Raw genomic sequence first — 20,184 nt, 5'->3', positions numbered from 1 at the left:
ACAAATCAGCTCACAAATATATGATAATTTGATAAATACTCGACGTAAAACTATAATCTAATAAAATCAACGGTATTATAGGTATCGATTTTTGACCGACCAACCTTCTTGAAGACAGAATATGCGCCTGGTAAATATTGTTTCTAGACTACGCCAAGAATCGCGTTCAATCATCGCGAGTTTAAACGTTCTCCACAGTTATAATCTAACATTCGGTTAGCACAAGAAGAGCTGATGAATGGAGCATAAGTACCTATATAAAAGTTTCTGTCTTTCTACCGCTCCTAATTTACCGTTGAACAAAGGCTTCACCTTTGCTAACGAAAGCGGCTGGTTATCCTGACGCAATAAAAGTATAAGAAATCATGATGAGGTGCAGGGGTAAGATAAAACGAACAAAAATCGCTGCAAGCGCGCGCCGTTTTAAAGCTTTGCCAGACGACTAGGTAAATTCATCAGCTCTTCCTTGTGCGGTTAACCAAATTATTTCAAGCTGCTTTTAAGAGTTCAATTAGGCACGCTCTGTTGGCTTCTCGGTGGAATTATACATAACGAAAGTATAATAGCTGGGGCCCGGTAACTATTAAAAAAAACTTTCCTCAGGATCGCTGCCGAGATACCTTCAGGATTCATTGTTATACTATCGCAACGAGCTGCAGGTTAATATTCTCATCTGTCTAGTATTTCTCGGATACAAAGGCTTGCAGTTTTACAACGGAGAAATTTTATTTCAGACCTATTCAAACGGTAATCTTAACAGTCTTTCGTAAAATATTGTATGGATTCTACTTTGCGATGGAAAGTGTTGTCTCCCGAATTTTTATTCAGTTATTTATTTATTTGGTTCGTTACGAGAAGTCTTATTAATTTATCGTAAGGTAAATTGGTGATTTGTTTAAGATGTTTCCATTTTAGTTTTGTGAATTTCTGAAATCTCCAGATGGTTAAATCCTGGTATTCGGTTATCTCGAAGACTTTTTCATTTTAGATAAACTAAAGTTGCCAGAATCTCTCTAATGAACTTTTATAACAGAGGTGGAACGACTTAAATTGAATAATGAATTCAAATAAACTTTTCCAGTGCACTTGACGATACCAGCGAAATGAAATGCGTAAATAACTTTATTTATTATTCACAAAACGTCTCAATTTCTACAAAATCTTTTACCGAATGTCTTCTCCCTTCTCACAACAACCCCGTGAAAAGAGCGTTGATTATTAAACTTAAACTTATTTTCTACCAATCAAACATTTACAAATAACTCTAAATTAACTTCGAACTAATTTACAAACTATAAACTAATGAACAAATAATTATTACTAGTAGTTATCTTATCGTATTCTAAACAGATTGATTTATTAATAATACACATAAACGTTCAAGTAATAAGTCAAGACGATCCGTATATTTTAATTATAAATTGTTATCTAGGATTCACGCTAAATCTTTTTCATCTAAACTGTTCATTCATTCATCCACCTTCCATCCAGACATATGCGAGTACATATATCATTTCTTAGGTGTACGGACGGTGTCTTGAAATACTTTTGTTGATTAAATTTAAATAGTTTAAAATGGTATTCCGATTTTTCTGTGCGACCTATCTGGGCTTATTTCACAAAATTAGTCTCTATCGATTATTCACTTACAATTTCACGTATTACCCCAAATATTTGAACTTATCTTCAATATTCGGTGAAGTTTGATATAACCGTTGTATATGGCTTATCTTCGTCGTTATAACGGAATCTCACGTTTTCGCCTTCAATATAGATCTTGAATAACGTTCTCCGTCTTGAATTGTTCGCCGTTGTCGATACCGAAATTCTGATCATTGTATCTTCGGCGTGATCTTTACTTCTTCGAGATAAGTTTTGAGCCCAAAATTTATAATAATTGAGTTGTTCTCTGCTGAATCGATTATTCAGAGGCTATAGTAAAGCTGGTTGTATTCGTATTTGGTGCTTTATTTCCGTTAAGTGAGTGATTGATAATTTGTATTTAAGGACAAGCCTTAAGGTCATGTGGTGGTCCTACCTTTACCGACCGAGCAAACTCACCCTTTTCCTTCATGTATTAAATGAACTAATGAACGGAAAGGGTTCTAATTTTGACGACGTATCGCTCTTTCATAACAGAATTCAAGAAAGTCATTCACATCCACATATAGAACATAGAATTCTGATATGAGATACGTACTCGTTACGATAATCCTGAGATCTTTGATTACGGCATGACGTTAGCATATTTTACCTGTAGAAATGAAACAACCTGAGAACGAATTGACTAAACAATAAATGCAAATAGATGCGCAGCTTATATCGGAATATTGGAGGCTCTGGGATAATTGCTGTTAGCCGCGGCAGCAATGGAATGAAATCAATTAGCGAGGACGCGTGAAAAACGAATAAAGTATAAACGCCAAATTTACTCCTGTTTTATTCGTAGAAGCCTTAACGAAAAGTCGTCAACATTCTCACCTTCAAAGTGAACCTCATTTTATATTCATTTTCACCTTACTGCCATGGAAATTCAATCTCCCCTTTGCATCTTCCGCATCCTCAAAATTTGTTTTTTTTACTTTCGTATAATTGCATTTGTTAGCAGCTGAGACATGAAATGCTTCGCCACTTGAAATTACAAATCCATCTTGAGAGGAACCTTTCGTCATTTGCATTTTATACTTTCCAGAGGATCAGAGTCTCGACATTTTTGATCCCCGATGAAAAATTGGGTCACATGCCGTATTTGCATCAGTTACATCAATCATTTTTCGATATCGTGATGAGTGTAAATAACCCTGAAAAAATGTATCAGCTTATCGAGATAAAGTGAAGAAGCGTACTGAATCAGACAGCTCCACCGGAAAGTTAGGTGGTAGACCTTATTGAAAAATATCCTCAGGACGTCAAAGCCTGGTCATCGCCGTTATTTTATCCCCACATAACCTTAGATTTCAATTTTAATGGAGGCAAATCGTAATTCTTGAGGTTTCAAGTCACTCATGTCACATAAGTTAATTAAGTTGGATTTGTTTTGGAAGTATGGAAAAAGGAATAAGATTTCTTTTCAGAGGGTTTATTTACCATATATTGAAGTACATAAATAAAAAAATTTTTTATTTTCAATTTGATGCAAAATGGCGGTGATAGAGCAAATCTTTGAAATGTCCTTTTTTCAAAACTCCTTTACGGGAGAACGGATTTCTCGTAAACTATAAGACCTAGAACGAAAAACTAAAAAATTTTATAATCTATATACTATTGCCTGTGAGACTGAGTAGGTTTTTTTTTCATAAAATTTTGTAGAAATAATGCACATATGAAAAAATTGATCCATTTTTGCTGAAAAAATAAAAAAATAAGCAGCAAATTGTTGACAAAAAAAAAGTTTACTTTAAACTAAAAAAAACACACCTACGTACTTCCATAGAGGATGTAATTGCGAAGCTACTGTCAAAATTTCAAATCGAACCATGCAACGGTGTTCAAGTAATTTGTCCTTCCAGTTTGACGAAAGTGTTTACGAGAAAAATACGTTCAAAATTTTACGAGCACTCAACGCGCGTTCCTAGACACTGTGGCAAAATCGAGAATTGAATCTTTTAAAAAAAAAATTTTCACCACAGGACCAACTGGATATTGTTTTAATGATCGTAAAATATTGTTTACGCAAAAAAGAAGAGTATTTTGCCCCTTAAACGTAATAAATACTATGCTTATTCTACCATCCACATGTGAAAAAACACTGTCAACGGTCGGCTATCAGCTTGGCTGTATTAGTTTGATTTTTTCCCACCAGATGACGCATCGAAAAGTGACAATCCCAACAGGCGTGACGGTAGACTGCAGATTGATTCAAGATTGACGACCTCACCTGGATGCTCCGGCAGACGTATCTCCAGAGACACCGGGACCACTCGAATTCACCTGTCCAATGATTCTCCCGTAGGATGGACGGATACGCAGGAAGGACCATTACTCGAAACCCATGGCGCGTAGATTTATAGAGCGTACGACGGTGCAGGTAATAAAATCTGGTATGTCGGACAGCTCAGGTCGGTACGTAAGCCAGTCCCGTGGCAAATTTTTACGCCGTATGACGTATGATGATAAAGAAGAACAACGTCGGGATGAATCCCGAATGATCCAGGGAAAAACGCAATGGACTATACGGACCGGGTCAACATACGGCTCAAATGTACAATTGTGGACAATGAATCTGAGACGGCTAATTTTTTACACTAGACAGTTATGTTGGTAACACAGAGAAACCTACAGCACCATAGTCAGCCGAGCGCGAAACAAACTCAATCTCAATAAACGTAATATGACCCATGACCGTCAATCTAACCTTAGAATTGACGTGTAAATCCGACAATTCATTATCCCCGCGGTATTCTAAGGTTAGATTCGACGGTCATGGGTTATGTTACGTTTATTGAGATCGAGTTTTTTTGCGCTCGGCCGACTGTGGCGATGCAGGTTTCTCCGTGTTGCCAACATAACTGTCTAGTGTAAAAAAATTAGCCGTCTCACAAATTCATTCTCCCCGAGTGTACGTCATGCTGCTGCAGTGAATACTTCGATGCTTTCCGAAGAAACGTTGGATTGTGGCCGGAAAAGCAATCCCGCAAATGAAACTGTACTTCGTATTATATCTTTAGCCACATACGTATAAAGTACCGGTCACGTATGTAATATCTCAAGTTTCAACATAAAGAGGACTTATATGAGATAAACCCAAAGGATGGTGTAAGGCGATTGCAACGAAGATATATATCAACCTTAGCGAACAATAGACTTGTACGAAGTTAAACTGAAGTAAAGTTCACTAACTATAACCGTGCCTCGTGCCGTAGAAATACAATGGAAACTGGTAAAGTGTGTCTGCCCGGTTTCAAGAGCGCATCAATACCGAGGCACGTGACTCTGGCTGCAAAGTACCAATCGTATTGGATACACACGTGTGTGTCAAGTAGGACAGTTCAGGAAAGGACTTTTTTTACATTTCACTCTTCTCGGAGATTCTTGTAGTTTTCGATAAAAAAATAGCTCACTCGAAACGGCTGGGCTGAGAATTTCTAATAAAGGCTATTTTCGGAAATTTCAAAATTGAGATATCCCTAAAGTACTTCGGTGGTTATTTTTCGTATGACGAAACAAAAGTTTTTGTCAAATCTGACATGCGTGTGACTTTCTTTAGTACGTGAGATTCATTTTACAGTAAAAATATTTTGGAAAACCAATAAAGGATTTTCCTGGAATTCTGGAAAAAAAAAATTATAATTTGATGAGGCAGTATTTAATATTGGCTCAGATTCTTCCGGTTTCGCGTGAGCTCTTGTTCACTGTAAAGTAACAATACAAATAAAGAACAATGTAATATTTTAATATTTGAAAGTTGATAAAATTAGCTTTTACGAGTTTCAAAACACATTTTTCGGTACTAAAAAAAATCGCACGCATCTAAGGTTTTACAAAAACTTTTGTTTCGTCGTACAAAAGATTACCACCGAAGGCTTTAAGGATATCTCAATTTTGAAATGCCCCCAAAATAGTCTTATTTCGAAAATTCAACGTCGTCGAGGCAGTAGTATAAATAATTTTCAGTCCAGTCCATTCACGTGAGCTATTTTCTGATGAAAGAGTGAAAGAATCTCGTAGAATAGCGAAATCTAAAAAAAAAAATCCTTTCTGACCACCCTAGTGTCAAGTCATCGTAAAGATTGTTAACCCTTCCTCTGCGCACCTCCGCCACGACCTGTCAACTGCACATGGGGTCAGTCTGACCCCGGATGATATTCGGTTTCGAATATCTCAGCAACGGAGAGAGGATTCGTCATTTAATTTTTCATTGTACCTCAGCAGCTTATATGCAACGAAAAAAACGTTCAGATACTTTTTGCAGTAAAGCGAATCAACTTTAAGCCTGTGCAGTCATACTTGTAAAAATCAAAAATATTACCGTCGGAAAACATGCTTGAAGTTGACCCCACCGTTCAGCGCTATTCAAGTACAAAGAAAAATTTTGGCTCAAAATGACCTCGTGTGAAAACAAAGGGTTAATACTGGAACAGCATACGGAACGGAATGGTCCCAAGTGTATGCTTCAAAAATGAACACCCTACCATTATTTACTACATATCCGAAACGACCGCGGTCCTTATTCATCGGGTACAGTATGAGAGTGGCACCACTTGTCAACCAAAACGGCGTTCATTTCAAATTGTTCTGCACTGTGTTCGCTGTGTCTTCCAAAGTGCTGCAAATGAACACTTACGGCGGTTTGGCGAGATGTCTTCAGTAGATGGTTCGTATCTATTACCCATACGCATAAGATTTTATTAGGTGTGTGTGTGTATTTTGAGATCGGTACCCTAGCGGCAACTTTTACGGTTCACTGTAAACTCTGCATTTTACCGCCCTCTCTATATGCTGAAAAGGCTGGTACATTACCTTTTGGCGTGTTCGTACGTCGGTGTGTTTCGGTACGGCATCAGTGAAATCCGTGAACGTACCAACCCAGCCTACTTTGTCACGGATTTGACCATAAAGTTTTCATTAGGATTGGATTAGACTTTGGAAACAGGCCAGCAGCTTGCTTTCGCTAAGTTGTTATGGTGTGCTTCATCATTGAAGCGTGATTTTGTTTTACAGGACTAACCTTCGTCGGTCAGTAAAATACTAGTTTTTTTAAACCCTTTGTGGCACAGCGTCTCGTATATGAGACAACTTTTTTGAATCGGTTATTCAAGATTTTCTATTCAATTTTTCAAATATCGATGGATATTTTTATTTTTTTTCACGTAATTGGACTTCTAAAATGTCAATGCTGACGTTTTAAGAGGGATTATGATGATGATTATAATGAAACATTATTATACTACTCTATTCCGTTAAAAATTACATAACATTTTCGATCGCAAATTATACGTAATCGCATATTTACAAGGTGCTGAAACGTGATGGTGCAAGAGGAGATGGATTTACGTACGTTATGTTGAAATTTGTACAAATTCGTACCGATTCACCCGCAGGCTGGGATGAGTATTTCGCATGCATGAAAGTGTGTGAATTAATACCAGGCACAGCGTGTGTTAAGTCATAATAAATCCAGGGCTCCTCTGGGACTTGGACCTGTTTAATGTCATCCCTGTTATTCGCGTCAACCAGTCCCTAATCCCAAGGGAAATTGTAATACGTCATCGCGCGTTGGAGTATCCGGCAATCTCAATTATCCACCGGCAAATTTTGGAATTTATTCAATGCAGGACCTTCTTCTTCATTTAATACAGTATCACGAGTTGCGAGAAGGTATGAAAATCACACTTTCGATACGATATAAAGTGAAATGGCGTTATTCAAGGTACATTTTAATCTTTCAAAGGCAATTAGTGGCACACCGATGGTATTCAGTGTTATTAAGTTCACCTTTGTTCACAGTTTACAATTGTGTACGTATTATTCCGGAGAAATTTACTAACAAACCTGACGATGTGGCTGCACCTAATCAATTAACAAACAACAGGAATTAACAGGAACTTGGACTATTGATAAACGCAAATCATTGATTCCGCAACGTTTCGACCATTTTATTTGGCCTTCTTCAGGCGTCTATAAACATACATATAAATACAAAATATTTTAAACACAACGCATAATACATATAACAAGATTATACAATTAATAGCAAATAAATTTACCTCAATTTATAAGCGTAAACAATATAAATCTTCTTATACCACTTCATTAGCTCCTCATAAATAATTAACAAAATTCAAAAATTTATTAATTAAAAAGAACGCAGCTAACAGAACCGACTTGTACATGTAAATAAACTGTCGACCGCAGTCAACCTCAAAATATACATAAATGAGGAAACAGTAAGCGAATGAAGCGCCCTTGTTTCCCACATTCACCGCCGCGGGAATTCAAAACAATACTCTAAAACATTTCTACAGTATCTGAGTCAAAACAAAAATTAAATACATTAAAATAGTCTAAACATTCAAAAATAAAATAAAACTAACGTGCGTCACCAAGATAATCGTTATAAACCGATAAAATCTCGTTGTACATTGCACTCAGATTCTGGGTGTCAGTACGCTTGTTTACCGTGTCATTAAGTTTAATCCAAACCATTTCACTAACCGATCTTTTTAATCAGTTATTCTCTAAATCTAAGATCTTCGCTTTGTCAAAATCAAACCCATGACCCGAGTCGAAGTAATGTGCGGATGCAAATAAATGTGTTTTTAATTACACTAATAGAGAACTCCCCAAACAAGTTTACAGAACGCTAAGCCTGGAGCCAAACTTTGGGCTACAGATCCAAAATAAGATCACTATAGTTCCTGAAGTTATTAAAGATCTAGAGTATTGCATCAGTGCAGTAAAGTTAGACAATTGTAATGCGGCTGACTTATCCGCAGTGAAAGAAAATCTGAGATCTAAAAGTATCAACATTTTATCCAATTTTTGTAAGGGACAATCACGTTCTGAAGACCGTCTAATGTTAAATAAAGATTTAATCGTTACAAAAAAGTTTTTGAGAGAAAATGAAGATTTAGTGGTATCAAGATCAGACAAGGGGAACTCAACTGTCATCATGTTCCGAGAAGAGTACGAGAGAGAGATGAGCGCACTAATTAGTGACAGGACAACTTACCTACCTCTTCATAGAGATCCAACTCTCACGTACCAAAAAAGAGCCAATAACCTGGTGGCGGAGCTAGCATCTTCGGGTGTGATTGACGAAGCTGAAGAGAAGAACCTTCGGTCGAGCTATACTCGAGCACCACGGATATATGGACTACGTAAGACGCACAAACCAACTTGCAAGTTACGTCCGGTAGTGAGTTGCATACAATCTCCTAGCTATAAGTTGTCGCGAGTTGTACATGAAATTTTGACACCGGTTGTGGATACTTTTAGTTTTAATTTATTAAATTCTTTTCAATTCGTTGATTTTATTAGAGACGTTGAATTACATAGTGATTATAGATTGATATCACTTGACGTAGTCTCGTTGTTTACAAATATCCGTAAGGATTTAGTATTGAAGGTCATTAATGAATCTTGGGACAACATCAAACATTTAGTTAAAGTTCCTAAATATTTGCTTATTAAACTTATAGAGTTTTGTTTTGAAACCAGTTATTTTACGTATAATGGGGTGTTGTACAGACAGGTTGAAGGTTGTAGTATGGGCAATCCAGCTAGTCCGGTGTTGGCCAATATTGTTATGAATTATGTGTTACAACAGATAATTACGGTCCTCCCGTTTAACATTGCGTTTATTAAATTGTACGTAGATGATACTATCGCTGCAGTCCCTGAGACGGAATTAAACAGAGTCTTGGAGTTGTTTAATAGCTTTGAAGAGAATATCCAGTTCACCATGGAAGTGGAACAGAATGGTTGTATTCCATTCCTAGATATCATGGTTGAAAGATCCAACAACCATTTGAAGACTAATTGGTACACCAAACCAACTAGTTCAGGAAGAATTTTGAATTTCTGTTCCAACCACCCAATGTCACAGAAAGTGGGAATGATTCATGGTTTACTGGATAGAATGTTTAGACTTAGCAGCGAGGAGTATCATGAGGACAATTATCAAAAAATTGAGATATTGTTAACTAATAACAGTTATCCAAGATCGTTTGTTCGTGCAGCTATCATTAAGTTTAAAGAGAATAAAGCAAATGGTGGGGTTGGTGGAGTTCGTCCTACGAATTTCATCAAGTACTGCCGGTTTCCTTTTGTTCCGGGCTTGTCACATAAAATTAATAGTTGTTTTACAGGTACTAATGTAAAGCTGGCTTATTATAACGTGTATAAAATAAAATCATTATACACTAAGTTAAAGGATCCAGTGCAGCAGGATCAAAGAGCAGGTGTAGTGTACAAGATCCCGTGCTCTTGTGGACTTTGTTATGTGGGTCAAACCAAACAGTATTTAAAAAATAGGATTTACCAACATAGGAATAGTTGTAGGAATGTTAAAATCTTGGATGAGAACAAAACAGCGCTGGCCGCACATTACTTCGACTCGGGTCATGGGTTTGATTTTGACAAAGCGAAGATCTTAGATTTAGAGAATAACTGGTTAAAAAGATCGGTTAGTGAAATGGTTTGGATTAAACTTAATGACACGGTAAACAAGCGTACTGACACCCAGAATCTGAGTGCAATGTACAACGAGATTTTATCGGTTTATAACGATTATCTTGGTGACGCACGTTAGTTTTATTTTATTTTTGAATGTTTAGACTATTTTAATGTATTTAATTTTTGTTTTGACTCAGATACTGTAGAAATGTTTTAGAGTATTGTTTTGAATTCCCGCGGCGGTGAATGTGGGAAACAAGGGCGCTTCATTCGCTTACTGTTTCCTCATTTATGTATATTTTGAGGTTGACTGCGGTCGACAGTTTATTTACATGTACAAGTCGGTTCTGTTAGCTGCGTTCTTTTTAATTAATAAATTTTTGAATTTTGTTAATTATTTATGAGGAGCTAATGAAGTGGTATAAGAAGATTTATATTGTTTACGCTTATAAATTGAGGTAAATTTATTTGCTATTAATTGTATAATCTTGTTATATGTATTATGCGTTGTGTTTAAAATATTTTGTATTTATATGTATGTTTATAGACGCCTGAAGAAGGCCAAATAAAATGGTCGAAACGTTGCGGAATCAATGATTTGCGTTTATCAATAGTCCAAGTTCCTGTTAATTCCTGTTGTTTGTATGATATATCATGGACGTTAATATAATGGCTAATCAATTAACGTTTCATCCCGAGCTCGAGAGTGCTAATCACCTTTGGACATTGGCTCCATGTCAGACGGTTTTAAGTTTATGTAGTACTCCTACCTTTACCGACCGAGCAAACTCACCCTTTTTTTTCATATATCAAATAAACAAACGAATATAAGAAGAAAAAGGGTAAGTTTGCTCAGTCGGTAAAGGTAGGAGTACTACATGATCTTAAGTCATCTTAGGATAATTTTCTTTGCATTTGTGACTAATTCATACCGTATCAAATCTGTGCGAAAAATTTAGAACCGAATTTTATTCGAAATTACAATTTGAAATTGTCGATTCAGATGGTTCGATTTCTAATTGACGCCAGTTGTCGTTCTCATCTTGATTAGTAAACGACGGAGGCTTGCGGTGCAAAATTTCTATGAACTACGTGTAGAGTGGTCTGAAATGGTGTTGCTTTTAACACCAGATTTCTTACACAGTGTTTACCTTTTATTACATCGGCCATGTGTAAACACAACCCTGTGTCTACTTACTGAGAACGTACGCGGGTTAAGCATATGTTATATCAAGTGAAACAACATATCCCGTATACACGCGTGATACGTGTTCAAACAGGTAGTGTATTTACTTATATATTTACATACAGGTTCTGCAAATATCCCCCTACGTGTATCACGACTACAGATATATTTGAGTTGTCGCCATTGTTTGTGACTGAATATCTTGTGAGTAAATATAGCAATGTGCGACATGATTTCAATATCTGGAGAAATTTTTATCCACGCGGACAGTGTTAACAATCAAAAGAGTCACCCGAAATACGAACGACGAGAGAGGTTTTAGACTGCGCACAGGGAAACCTATTTTTGTTAATACGTGATTCCTTCTCGTTAATTCTTATAGTCCAACTATATATACAGCACCCATTCTTTTGAGTTTTACAATTCAAGCCTTCAATTCGTTGGGCGTGAACATTGACATTTTTTTTTATTATACCATGTATTCAGCAATTGAAAGAGTGGATTTTGTTCCTTTAAGATATTTTGCATTATAATTCAATCAAATATTTATAATTGAAATAAATTAAGCATTGTGATATCTTTAGGTAAAAATTGATACACCCGTAACATCTACGATTCCCAACTGTGTTCGTACTATAGAACTAATCAAACTTGGAGCTCGTATTGAAGAACCACAAATGTCAACATAAAGTCGTGACGGTAGCAATGATTTCCAACACGCATAATTGAACTGTTTTCTGATTAGTAAATGGAACAATGGCCGAATAAAAAAGATTCAACAAAATCCTACGAACTTGTAAACGCGGAAGATAGGAGCGAAACACAAAGGCTTCAGGTCGTTAATTGAGCTACACTCACAATATACAGGAACGTCGGTTTCAAAGCAAAACTAACGATCAAAATTATTGCTCAGTGATGCAATGTCGGTATAATAAACAACCGTCCAAAGCAATACGAAATTGCAGATAGCGCGCGGTTGCCCAGCATAAAAGCAGCTATTATTCGCACACTGACCATTCAGCGATATGTTTCTACTGCGTTTGCTGAAGTGCCTCAAAAACAATTCGGTTCATGTCGTGTTGTTCGGAATACCGATTCAATTTCGAGTTATTCCAAAGCGAAACCCTGTCCCTATAAAATTGGCATGAAATCAGATCCAGAGTTGTAACTATCCATCGTAGTTGACAACAGAGTATAAGTACAAGAATAATTAAAATGTACACGAGTATATGTATAACTAAAAATTTACTAACGAAATGAAGGGAATCCTGATGAAAATTGACCTAATTATTCGAACTGGATGTTTGATGCAATATTTAATTGCCTCAACGAGTCTGCGTCAATTTCAATAACTTTTTTTAAAACTTGCACCGGTATAAGCAAGGCTCTTTCGTTTTTATGCGTGAATGAATGTTCATATTATACGCCGAAGCTTTTCACTGGCAAAACGCCAATTTACACTTGACACGAATCTCGACCAATACGACAAAATAATTGGGCCAACAGATTCAAACGTACCGCAGCTTTATTTATCTTTCTTATATTCATCGGGCACCGAGCATCAAAGCGTTAAAAAACGCACCAACGGGAACGATTGGTATAACGAATAAAACGCTGCAACGCTCGTTGGAAAAAAGGGTCGGTACTGGTCGTGGCGGAGGGTTGGCAAAAATGCAAGGAAAATCATGAATAATGCAGTTGTCAGAGCCGAAGCACCGGCAACGTGCCGCGTATTCCTAAAACTATTTTTCTGCTATTTAAAAAAAATCGGAAATTTTTATTCTGCTAATTCGACTGCATCTTTTGTACGTGCAAGTATGTACAAGGTGTTTTGGAGCAAACGCTGTAGTATGTCGCGTTGCCTACCACTGAAGGGCACAAATATCGATAAGACAGACCTACCGACTTATCGGTGAGTAACTCAGTCAGTATTGCGTTCAAAGTCCTTACAAGTGAGCTGCAACAACTTGGCTAACTACCGACAACTCGGTACGTCTGTTTTACCGATGATTGTGCCCCTCAATGGTAGGCAACTAAACATGTAATCTGCTGCAGCGCTTACTCGGAAACACGCTGTATTTTATTGGCGGGTTCGCCGAGCGATGGTTTTCATAAAATAGTTACAAATGTAAGTTAATGATTATAGTTTCGCCAATTTATTAAAAATAGTTTTTACTACGGTTGATTACCATTTGGTTGTTATTGTCATATCCCTCAAGCTTCAAGTTTTAACGATGAGTTTTGTGTACTTGAAAGTACACTGACAGTGCATTAAACGTGTTATCTCATAATTTAATTGAACTTTTTGACCACTAATTAAAAATATCGCAATCATTATAGGCAAAATACTTGTTTGCGTATAATAACTCGATTGCGGTAATCGTTGACCGTTGTTTCAGTTTCACATTCAGCAAAATTGTGTATAAATCACGATTCTACGCGAATTCCCAACGGTGATGCTCCAGTTCTCTGATGGGTTTTGCGGATTCCCGATCAAAGGCAAACGACAGTGCATAGTCACGGTACCCACTCCGCGTACGTCACGAGGAATTACGCACACAATTACTTGATTACATCCCCTTTCGACCCGTCATTGAACCAGACTGTCCTCTGCTTCCCCCAGAGATTAACGCTACAAATCGAACCTCGCGACAATGAAACAGCTCGGCAATGCCGATTTGCAAAACATTGACCAAAATCTGTGAAAATCTGGCGGTACTAACTTTCTGATTAATTTACGAGTATCTTTTCACAGTTAAAAAGTCAGAGAAAGAAAAGACCCCGTTTAAAAGGTCTCTGGTAATGGTTTTTTTTTTTTACCAATGATGGTGAATATGAATTAAAAAACATTACCACTGTATGATGGAATTAATGCTGAGCAAATTTGAATAACACAAGCTAAGAGGCAAAGAAATTGAAAAAAGGTGCTATTATATTACAGTGTTCAAAATGGTTGAAATCTTGTTATTTCTTATCCGATCCCAAGGTCTTAGGGCTTATTTTATACACCACAGAGAATTCCAAAGATCATTTGAAAAAATTTGTACTCCTAGTTCTCTCCGGAGTGAATAATAATATATTCATTGATATAAGTACGGTACAACAGACGTTCATCAGTAATTGCATTTGCGAATTATAATTATATACTATAATGTAAGAATTCTCAAATACCTTTGAGAGAAATTTGTGAGGATTTGATCAGCAAGCAAAATGAGCCTAAAGACGGTATAATCGATTCAAAAACAGCAGAGTGAAATGATTTTTAACGTTTCAATTCCACAAAATTTTCTAAAACTGTTAGATATCTCAGCTTGTGTTATTCGAATTTTCTTGAATTTAATTCTACTAGATGCTAGCAAAGTTGTTTCGTTGGTGTTCCCGAATGAAGATTTTTTTAAACGGTTCTCTCTCTTTTTCTAACTTTTATTTAGTTGCTCAAAGAACCGTGTAAAGTGGTGAAGTTTGAAATTTCCACCCATGAAGAACTGAGACGTTTTTATTTATCCATACGATTTTCACTCGACCTCAGACGAACTGAATCGTAGCCGGAGGTAGCAAAGGTCAAGTAGAAAATAAGTGAGAAAGTCGAAAAGCAGCAAGACCGCAGTAATCTACAAGGACAAAGTGCGCGACAGGAACGAAGCAGCAGCTTTCCCAAAGGACCGATGGACGACGGACAGTGGATCGTCAGGATAGCGGAGACTTCACCTCCTGGCGTACAAGAGCTGCAGGTAATCGATGTGAACCCCAAATGCCGAGGAAGACCGAACCACGTCCAAGTCCCAGGGGTTGGCCAGAGCAGGAGTATCCGGATTTATAGTCGCCCCAGGAGCACAGAAAACAGGAATGGTCACTATACGTGTGGATGAGTCTAGCTACGGGGGCAGTCTGCAGACCATATGGAGCCCTTTGACCTTCCGTCATCTATCTCTGTGCACGGATACGTTAGACTGTTTCAGATGAGGGCAATATTTTACTTCATTTTTCTACTGGATCAAGGTCTAAGCGTTACCACGGTAGTATTTGCCGAACTGAAATTGCTCCCAAAGTATATTATAGGTTTTTCAACTCAAGTTTGTAAGAGGTAAGACTATTTCCTATTTAAATAACATTGAAAAACGTAGACTAATTCCAGTTTCTTCACGGTATTTTCTATAATAATGATGTTAAGCATAAGCAGGTTCTTTTAAAACAATATGTTACGTGTCGTTTGTTGAAATGAGAAAAATTCACACTCCATACCGCACAAAACTTACGATGGTCAAAAAGAAGTCTAAAGGATGTGTTACGCGCCATTTTCTGACGTCTAAAAATATCTTCATGCCTAAAAGATGTCCTGGGGGCCTTATAGATCTCAGAAAATGGCGCATAACACACCCTTTAGATGTCTTTGTGACGACTTTAAGTCTTGTACTGTCTCGGACGCTCTGAAACACCTCTTAGACTTGAGCTAGAAATTCTGGAGGTATTTCAAAAGGGTTTTATGTTTTTTTTTTTTGCTTGGCTAGACTGTGACAATTAGACCTTATTCGTACAAAAAAAAAATTATGTTCATTACCTTCATATAAAACACTCTGGTTCAGAGGCAGTGGACGGTTAAAGTGCGCGATAAATGTATTTCACGAGGCAAGATGGTCGTAATTATTAACTGAAGTAACACCAAAAAAAGGTACTGTGGTTAACCAAGAGCTGAAAATTGTATAAGCACAGCGGTATTGCGTAGAGTGAATGCATTGTCATAAATTTTAATGAATTGCATGCATCTATAAAGAGCAATGCCTCGCTCTGAAGGCTTCAAATTTGCTTTTGCCGACTCTTATCAGTCGTTATTTATATTCTATATAATAGATACATAAACGATTCGATGATAAAAAATCGAATAGTAACAGGATTTAATGAAAATTTTCCCCAATACTGTGAGTGTGTGTATGTAAAAAATCTAGAGAGTACGATGTGCTCGTCATCGTGAAGCAATCTGAACAATAAACGTGAACGCCACATTTGCTGAGCGCCTGCAGCATGCAACTCAAGATACACGCTTGCATCGCTGTGTGTCTAACTGCAGGAGTAAATGACTGTAGTGAAACCTTGAATCGATGAAACAAACTCGTTCCCAGCACCGTGGTAAAACATATACCTATGTTAGAAAGCCAGAGATTGATAATAAATATTGTTTTAAGTATGCCGGACATCAATATATATCTGCAACTGATCTTGACGTTAAATTGACAAAATAGCACGGTAAACTGACTTGAATTACGATAGGAGGGCGAAACGCTAAGTAAATGAAACGCCTGAGGTTATTTCTGTTAATTCGGTAAAGGTAGTTCTATGGCAATTCGGTGTAAGTTGGGAGTAGACACAGGTGTAGGTACGGTATACATGACACGGCCTCGGGTTTGTGTAGATAGGGATGAATACGCCCTTACTGTCTGTTTCCTGTTGAATTACGGATTGAACCACACCGCTTTTGATTAAACTACCGTGTAGCTCTATAGTAACACATTCTATCCGCTATGCCGGATACAAGGAGACCCATAATAAGATCATTGTATCCAGTGGAACACAACGATGTGTTTCCATCGAATTATAATGGTTTATTTAATGAGAAAATTGAGGTTGCGTTTGACACTCTTTTCAATGACACGTGGAGAGTAGAGGTATGGAGTAATATCTCATACGGGTTTTCAACTGAAAAAGTGTCCGTTAAAAAACAGGAAACAGTGGTTCAGCAATAAGGGAATCTGACTCTTAGCAATCAGAGTACAATCGGGTTTAATCTGATTGGCCCTTTGTGGAACATTTCCTGCAGCAACGCCATCTTAAATTCCCCAGGTGAAAATTTCTGCTACTACGAATTGTAACACTTGGCATTGTTTAGTAAAAAAAATTGTAAACATGCATAATTTTTTCTAAAGAATTGTTAATTTTCGTTGAAATTTGTAGTATCTTGTACAAATTTTCATAAAAAACTATCCACATTTGCTATTTTCTACGAAATGTCCGAATTTCCCTAAAAATTGGATCCCTCTACTTTACGGACACTTTCTACAGACGAAGATAGTCCTCCTTACCTCTATCCTCCATACAATGACAAGTGCTCAGAGTATACTTGTACCCGGATTTGGCTATAATTAGGAGTCCCCGTGAGGCGCATTACGGAAATCACCCGGTATATCTATACGGTACAAGAAACTCCCAAAATCGGGAATTCTGCAAATTGGTTTTGCTATTGGTGAATGGCGCATTGTAGGAAACAACCACCTCCTTATCTGCAGTTCAGACACCGACACACACATACCTGTACATTATATATAGGTACTGTACACGCATATACGTATACATACACGCGTATACAGGGAGATGCAAAGGAGGTGTTTAACCGACTAGGGTCTGAGGGTCATGAATGGTGTTGATTGCTTGCCCGACTAATGCATAATTATCGTGCCACAGGCACTGCTGGTGCTGATCTGCCACTTGAATGGATCGCGTGGACCTTAGAATTCGACTCAGCGAGCTCCTTCCACAGATTATGATTAGTCGATCGAAGTTTTCGACACTCCCACCCTTAGGGTCTCGGATCGTCTGTTTCTCAATGAATGTCGGGATACTCGAGAGGTAATTCTGACGGTAAGGATTGCCTGCTTTGAAGTGTAGACGAAATGATATACTGAGCAAGCATTTACGATCAAATATAAACGTATTACGAAGAGTCACATGTCGTCACATATTTTTGCAAACTACGATCTGTATCAGACACATGTTTTATCATGTGTATATTTTTTAAATGTTTAAAAAGAGTGTGCACGGTTCAATTTCCCGAAAGTGATTTCTCACATTCATTTTTTCGCTGCGACGTAAATTCAAACCCGATTCGATTAATAAAAAACTAGACTTCACTCATCTGATGTTTTGCAAACACGTTTTAATTCTACGTGAAAAAATCTGTAAATTATACCCCGTTTTATGGTTAATAATTTTTTATCGTTTACATGTACACATAATTGGCATTCTCGAATTCATCGAGTCAAGATTAATACGTCTTCGTCGTCTCCAGTTTCAAACAACTTTATTATACTTTTCGAAATCCAAACATCGTTTCAGTTGAATACAAGCGCATTACAGTTCATTAATGAGAAAACTCGTGAGAATATTTCCATACTCACAAAAAAGCAATAATAATAATAATAATAATAATAATAATCAATTCCGTAATCGCATGTCATATTTTCTCCAAATTCCTAAATCCTCCGAAAAAAACCATAACAAGAACATATTGCAATCTACACTCAGATGCGACGTTGAAGACATTCCAGTTTTTAGAAACTGATATCCCAAAATAAGACTGTAACAGTTTGAAGAAGAATAACTATTTGACATTTCTCTCCCCCCCCCCCACGTACCGGATTTAATTTATTGATTTGCACCAGAACTTGTACTTGTGTACGATTGATAATTCATGTAGAGTACAAAAAAAAACCCAATAATAAAAGTCAGCTTCTCTAGATAAATGCAATTTGTTCCGATTTTATGAAAATCGTTCAACTCTTTAAAAAATTAATCCCAAAGTAAGAAGTTCTTTTCGGTATTATTCAGTCAGAAGTCTTCGGATGCTGGAGGTTTCAATCTTTAGTGTAAGTTTAGATACACTGAGAAAAATTTCATTTGTGTAGTAACTAGAAAAGTTCATTAATACGGGTATCGTTAAAAAAACTGTTTGAATATTATTGGAATTACGAAAAACGAGGTACGCGTAAACATTTTGCGCTATTGTCGATCCTTTTTTGGTAATTGCAACCCAAAATCAGTTTGTTTGGTTTGCTCTACTTTTTTAGTTAAATAAGACTTTAACGTCAATTTATTCTTGCACAAGCGTTAAATTTTCGCAACGGTTGCAAGAAAATATAGCAACAGTGATCGTAACGAGAAAGAATAGTAACGGATACTAGACTTTCTGGTGACAGCTAGAAAACTAATTTTCACTTTGCACCTAGAACTATATTTTTCGATTATGGTAAAAAATGAAAATAGTTGCAGACTGAGCGATAATCGGAACTAAAAATTTCTCTCAGTGTATATGATATAGAGTTTCTAGCGCTTGAACGGAATATTGAAGACTGGCTAGCCAAGGACTGGCTTGGTGATTAGCAAAACAAGTTTGTGGTTTAGATACATACGTGCATTGAAGCAAAAATTTGAAAAAACCAAATAAAAAGTGAAAACACAGCCAGTGTGAACAATTTCGGAGCTTGCTACAATCAGTTATCAATACAAACTGCTTATTTCGCTGCTGATGCTTCAAATTACATTTTCGCTCCATCGTCGTCGATTATACGTTACGAGTTTGCATGGTCAGAGACCTGCCAAAAGAGAATGTGGAAAATTCCAGAAAGATCGAGACTTGCACGATTGTAACTGCGGCAAGTAACTTTCACCAGAACTAACATTTTTGGCCTGTATTTTACTCAGCTTTATACCTATAAATGTATATAAGTATATACGCGAGTAACTCGCATACTTCCGCCTATCTAGAGGCCGTTTAAAAAAAAAAAAAACTTCATTCATATGTAACCGAGTTACGTAACGCGTATTATAAATACGAATACATAAGTGTAGATGCATGAATACCTGCACTCAAGCATGAGATCAACGCTCCCAACCGTTTTAAACAAGAAATTTTTCTCGGACGATAAAATACGAAGTTCAATTCACTTGTTCATTTTATGAATTGCTTTTTTTTTTTCCTTCATCGTCCTCGGGTAGAATTCATTATTTAATTTTTTTTTATTCACATGACTCTACTTAATTTAACAAGTTTTTAAATTACGCGCCTGGTTCTAGAAAGCTGAATTGACGCGCTAATTTTTGTTAGCAAATTCAAC

The sequence above is a fragment of the Neodiprion lecontei genome, chromosome 7 (genome assembly GCF_021901455.1).
Source record: "Neodiprion lecontei isolate iyNeoLeco1 chromosome 7, iyNeoLeco1.1, whole genome shotgun sequence".
Classification (NCBI taxonomy): domain Eukaryota; kingdom Metazoa; phylum Arthropoda; class Insecta; order Hymenoptera; family Diprionidae; genus Neodiprion; species Neodiprion lecontei.
This window is presented reverse-complemented; position numbering follows the sequence as displayed.